Source organism: Pinus tabuliformis, chromosome 7, assembly GCF_031772625.1.
Source record: "Pinus tabuliformis cultivar Carrire ecotype Pingquan chromosome 7, CPIR1, whole genome shotgun sequence".
In the NCBI taxonomy this organism is placed as follows: domain Eukaryota; kingdom Viridiplantae; phylum Streptophyta; class Pinopsida; order Pinales; family Pinaceae; genus Pinus; species Pinus tabuliformis.
This window is the reverse complement of record NC_142293.1, coordinates 593,470,156-593,476,939: the sequence shown is the minus strand read 5'-3', so window position 1 is coordinate 593,476,939 and position 6,784 is coordinate 593,470,156. Positions and strand designations below refer to the sequence as shown.

Below are 6,784 nucleotides of genomic sequence, written 5' to 3'. Positions count from 1 at the left end.
TCAAGCATTACAAAATAATTTTATTTTCTTCTTTACATCAATTACATAAAATCATGATTACACATGTCCTTATGAAGACCTAGTTACATATTTCAACAACATCCATATTGTCTATAGCATGTACCATGAATAACTAGAGCCATTTATAATTTATTAGTTTTTATTAATGAAATTGTTATTCAAAGCATGACCCATTCAACCACCAATGGTTGTTTTTGGATAACATTATTACTTGTAATGTTTTTTTTAATCCCACTAGACCAACAATCTTCAAATATATATTTTCGGTTACTTCCTAACTTGTTATTAAATGAATTATAAGTTAAATTTCAGCCCATCCTATAATCTGATCTTAACCATTATCACTACTTACCATACAAGGTTGGGAGTGCCAACACTGTTTCACACTTTTAACAATTGCAACAATGGGAATATACACTCGACATTCTGTGATACACTAACAATGATTGCCATAGTGTTTCTACATTCAAGACACCATATTTGGGTTCAGTTACAGCCTATTAAATAATCTACACAATCATTTTTATTATTTACCATGATGTTTGGTGCAAACCAAACACTAGTTTCTTCATCTAATATCATCCACAATGCCTCCACGAACCTATTTTTGGTCTAAAGCTAGATGTTGGATCTAATGCCTCTGCAAACCTATTTTTGGTCTAATACTTTGCACAGATCCCTTAGCCTTAATGGCTCTCTATACCCCCTCGTGGATAAAATATGCAACCTTAATAAAGTCATCCTCAAGAAGCCCATGGGTGGTTAATGTAGGAGTCCCTATGTGAATGCCACCAGGAACCATAACACTTTTATCACTTGAAAATGTAAGGTCTGAAATGAAGCTATATCATCACATGGAGCAAGGAAAATCAATGAATCCCTTACATCTAAATATAGAAAGAAAAAATTCATGTAACCTGGTAAAGAATTCTTGTTGAGTGTGATATAAGCAACATCCAAAACGTTCTCTACTCTTGCAGTTGCACCATCAATTCCCTTTCCAAGACCATTAATATATACCATGTTGCATTCAACCAACTAAATCCAATAGAAATCAATATACAAGTAGGTTGTTTACTCCATCATATGAATAGAGGATCCTTACCAAGGGCCTCAAACCAACTAGAACTAGGTGATTGTCACTATGACCAGACACCAAATTATAACAGAGCATTGTGCAAAGTCATAGATTCAAAATTCATGTTAATTATCAAGATGTACGGCATGGGTACATATCTTTCAAAGATAAATATTTATTCATTACATGATATATTAGAACATTAGAAGTTACAATTATGTGGGTAATATATTATATCATATGTCATTGTACATGGAGCAGTTAGAAATTAGTCTACTGCCATAGGCTGAAATGGAGTACAACCCTATTACAAGGCCTATCGTACCAATTGTGACATCTATTTTAATCAGAGTAATATACATTGGCTTGTAGCAATCTTCTTCTGGAAAGAAACTAAAAGAGATTTATTACGCTTTGAATTTCAAATGCTTGTTAAAGGATCAAGTGGTGGTTGCAATGAACAACTCAAACTGGGTGATCTTAGAACAAAATAATTTAGTATTTCCAAGACAAAATAACATTATTGATGTATCTCTGAATTCCATGAAAACAAAACAATTTGATGTATTGAAATGATGTCTGACATTTGTAAACTAGTGAACATCTTACTAGCCCTGATGTAGGGCTTCAACTAGTGAATGGAGATCAAATGTGGACCCATGCAACAACATTCATAAAATTATCATAGAATAACATTGGAGGATATCTACTAACAACAAAATTCTCTTTCCCCTTATCACAAATAACAATGTATGAAAGTTTTAGTTTTACAGCTTCCTCTTCAATGGTTAACCTTTCTTCTTTGGTCAACCAAGAAGATAGATGCAAAGCTACAATCTCTTCCTTGTCACCTAGGGCATTATTTCTGAGATGCATGTCACCTTTTAAACATTTGTACTTGTCAAAGGAATCAAAGCCAATGCCCTTGCTCTCTTCTGCAAAGCTGAGTAAGATATTCCTAATAGCTTCATGCGAAATAGGCTGAGCTACCTTGAGAAATTCATGCATTGTTGAATCTGGAATATTTACTTTTCCTAAATCAGTTTCATTAGGCCACCTCTTCCATGAAAATCAAAGCCTCCAAGCTTCAATAACTAGTAAGCATCATCTAATTCATGAAATCCTATTTCATATGATATACCAGAGTAATAAAATAGCCAAGACAAATGACTGAAAGGTAGAGACATAATACATTCAAACCAAATAGTAAAGTTGCTCCGATGATGAAATAATCATAAATGCAACTACTTATAGGATAAGGGGTTTTAAATTTGATTAAATCGAATTTAAACTACAAAGGCATAAGAAAATGCAGCGACCATTCTCAAAGCTCGCTCCTAAATAAATAATCAGAACAATCAAACATCTACACATCAAAGACCTTACCAGCTTCTTTTCCATCACTTCTATATACTTTGATTACATGAAGGCCAATTGCTTTAAGCTGTCTGAAAACTGAAATGAGGTTCTGATAAAGGGCACAATATATGAATGAAGACGACAAAATCAACATTACATTGATGTACCTGGACAAAAATGCTTGTGAATGGTTCCTATGGTGGGAATCTAAATGTTAGGAAGGATTAGTGAGAGATTGGGACACCTTCAAGAAAAAAATTCAAATGATTTCAAGATATAGAAGAAGACAAACTTTTCACCAAGCTTACTCACTTGCAACAAACTTGGATAGTGGATGAATTTTTTAATGAGCGCCATGTATTAGCCACCTACATATATGACATATTTGATGAGTTCCTTCTACAAATTTCCATTACTAGGTTAAAAATGAGCATACAAAATAAAGTTCAAGTACTAGATATCAAATACGTTCAATTAGTTTGTCAAAAACCAATCTCATTGAAGAAAAACAAATGTTTCATAAACAAACTCCTTTATTTCCAACTGGAAATATCAAGTTTGAAGAATATTCCTCCTCACCAAAGTATCTCACCATCAAAATGAAAATAAGGATAAGTGTAAATGTTCTAGATGCAATGATCCTAATTGGACTCTTGTACCTAAGTATAAGAATAAAAAATTCTACCTATATGAAAAAAATAAAAAGAATAAAAAAATTATAGTGATAGTGATGAAGAAGTTGGAGATGCATCTTCTAACGTAGAAACTAACTTTGATGAATTCGGCATCTAGAAATTTGACAATACTCCAAGACTCTATGTGACCGCAATGACATGCATTTGTCAACCCAAAACTCCTCAATTTTATAGCTACACGAAGAAAAATAAAATGGAAGTTCTTATAGATAGCAACAATTGACATTACTTTATAGATACAAGGATATTGAAGTAATTAAACATATTTGTTTACCCTGCCTCTTAATTTTAAGTCTCAATTCTTAGGAATAAGACTACTTCATGTGACAAAAACTTCCATAAGGTAGAATTATCTATTAATGACAACAAATTAAAGTCTTCTATGTATGTTATGCCAATTGTAAGTGTAGACATTGTCTTAGGAGCCCAATAATTAGCCACACTTGGTATAGTTGGGTCAAATTTATAATAACAATTTAGAAGACTTTTTATAAATGGAAGAAAGTACAAGTTTCAAGGAATCAACTATCCCCCTCCCCAAATAATGTCATCCAATGGAATGGAATATATGATTAAGAAAGGATCCCAAAGACTATTTTTTACACTAGTATTTAATGGAATATGCTGCTAATGAAAATCAAAATCGTGACCCAAAGTAACTAGATATAATACTTCAATATGATTAAGAAGGGATCCCAAGCCTATTTTTTACACTAGTATTCAATGGTTGATACTGCTAATGAAAATCAAAATGGAAACCCAAAGAAATAAGATATAATCCTTGGAAAATATGATTAAGAAGGGAACCCAAGCTTATTTTTTACACTAGTATTCAATGGATGATATTGCTAATGAAAATCAAAATGGAAACCCAAAGAAAATAGATATAACTTTTTTCAATAACCTCTTCATGGTATTCCTCCACCACATTTTAGAGATTACATCATAGAACTAATATCTGGTTATGCCCCTATAGAAAAAAATATTATACAAGAGTAAAAAATAATTTATACCAGAGTAAGAAAATAGCCAAGACAAATGACTGAAAGGTAGAGACATAATACATTCAAACCAAACAGTAAAGTTTCTTTGATGATGCAGTAATCATAGCTGCAACTACTTATAGGAGAAGGGGTTTTAACTTTGATTAAATCGAATTTAAACTACAAAGACATAAGAAAATGCAGTGACCATTCTCAAAGCTCGCTCCTAAATAAATAATCAGAACAGTCAAAACATCTGCACATCAAAGACCTTACCAGCTTCTTTTCCATCACTTCTATATACTTCGATTCCATGAAGGCTAACTGCTTTAAGCTTTCTGACAACTGAAATGGTGTTTTGATAAAGGGAACAATATATGAATGAAGCTATATCATCACATGGAGCAAGGAAAATCAATGAATCCCTTACATCTCGTTGTAGCGGCTACAACCACCCTCCAAAATTTTGCCTTAGCTTGTTTTGGAGCCTCCCTACCAACCTTTCACAACACTTTGTCTGTCAAGTACTCAAGCTTCAGTGTTTTCCTCGCAGAAAGGTAGCCTGTCAATCACATTTGGTCCATTCCCCTCACAGGCTGTTCACCCGAACTTGGTCCAGCTACAGGCTGAGCAGCTTCCCTTTGAAAATTTCGCATTTCTGGAGGGTAACCATCCTTCCCTCCAGAAATTGCGCAATCCTCTTTGGCAGCCTGCTGGGCTCCAGGATTGCGTAATCCTGCCAGCCAACACTCCTAATAGGATTTGCGCAAATTTCCCTAGCAAGGCTGCTCAGCCCAGGATTTGCGCAAATCTAGGCAGGAGTCAGATGCCTCCTAGGCAGTCAGCCTAGCTCCCAGCCAGGAATGCACATTTTTTCCCAACCAGTTGAGCAACTGCATGGATGAACAGTCCGGTTGACCAGTTCCATCCGGGACCAAGGAGACTTGACTTGCATGCATGCATGAATTTCTCTTCCCAGAATAGCAAGAGACAACATGCAAAAGGCATCCCTTGATTCAGGGAGCTATTTTTAGCAGCTGGGGGTTACATGCAATTTTTTTTTAGAAGTTTCCCTCCAAGTGTCGCTTTTTCCTATATTTGTGGCATGCGCGTCATGAGACAAAAATGATTTATTCCATGCATCAAGGCTCATTCGTTCACATTGATCTTGGAGCTCTGACATCCCACAACACATCCAGGTCTCTTTGACACATCCGGATCAACTATTCACGGGTAAGTGGCCTCAATGTATCTTTTTCAACATTTCTGTCGCTTTTTGTGTATTCACTTGTGTGAGTGATGTTTGCTTGATTTCTTTGAATTCTTTCTATCGTTTACATGTGTAATAGATTGTCCTAGCTCTGTTTAAGTTTTTGTTGCTATCTCACTACTATCATATGCATGAAACTGTTTTGCACGGACGTTCGCCCAACCTGCGAACTGCCTCACCCACATGCATGTTGATCTGTTTGTTGAATATTTCACTCATGTTTTGCATGCACTGTCAATCACTTATAATATCACTTAGTGTTGCCATGTATTTACTGTTTTATTTGCTTTCAGTTTCCTGTTGGCGAGTCAGGCCAACCTTAGCCCGGGCTCTGCCTTCACCAAGGCTACATTTCGCAATCTGGGAAAGGAAGGCTCACCTTCCTCTCCAGGAATGCACATTCCTGCCTAGCACTAGCCTCTAGGATTGTTTTGCACATTTCTGGAGGATAGTGACTGCTTGGCCCAAGAAATTGCGCAAATCTGTCCATGGGCCAGCAGTCCTTCCCAGTTAGAATTGCGCATTGCGCAATCCCAATAGCTAGTTGCCTGATTGGATTGTGTATTTTGCAGATCGAGCAGCCAATCCTGCCTCCCAGACAACCTAGACTGCCTTTTGCAAAGTTCTGGCAGCCAGTCACCCAACCACCCAGTAAAATTTGTGCAATCTTTCTCATCAGTGTCACAGGTATGTGTTGTGTCCTTCCCTAGATTTGCTTTGTTTCCACTGATATATTTCTTGCCATGCATGTTGTTTGTTCCCAGATCTTTCAGGTGTTCATCTGTCCCAATGGCTTCTAAGAGAACAGGATCACAGGACACTGATGGAGTTATAGTTGGAGCAACAGTTGAGCAGGTGTCCTCTAGTCTACCGATCTATGAAGATACGAAGATGTATCTAGACAAGGACATCAAACTAAAGTGGCAAGAGGTTAATGAAACATTCGCAGGCACTTTTGGGGAAGACCTCAAAGACCATCAGGTGTACGTGAACATTCACAAGTCCAGCTTGTACCGGATTTCATGCAGATACCCCACATTCCCATGCGCATACATGATTCACTGGATCGTCTCTCACACTGACCCCGAGACAATGACCTTGAGTAGTGTTAGTGGGACGAAGCTTGAAACCTTCTAGGCATGAGATTATGATAAGATGTATCAAATGTCAGAGCTAGTGACTGTCATGAGTCCTCCATTCAGCTTTCCTAGCAACAGAGGTAACTCTAGAGACATTTTGAAGGATTGGGTAAAGGAGCTATCTCGTTTCAGGATGACACCCAACCAAATCTACAAGAAAATATATTGAGGAAGGCGTACCAATACTTGGTCATAATCGCATGTCGACTGAGTGGCCAAGCGATAACTGAAACCTTTCC

General features: G+C 36.7%; 1 pseudogene; it reads right to left on the bottom strand.

Moving 5' to 3' along the window:
- Nucleotides 1-1,744: 1,744 nt before the first annotated feature.
- Nucleotides 1,745-5,807, bottom strand: LOC149248823 (uncharacterized; annotated as a pseudogene).
- Between the last annotated feature and the right edge of the window lie 977 nt (nt 5,808-6,784).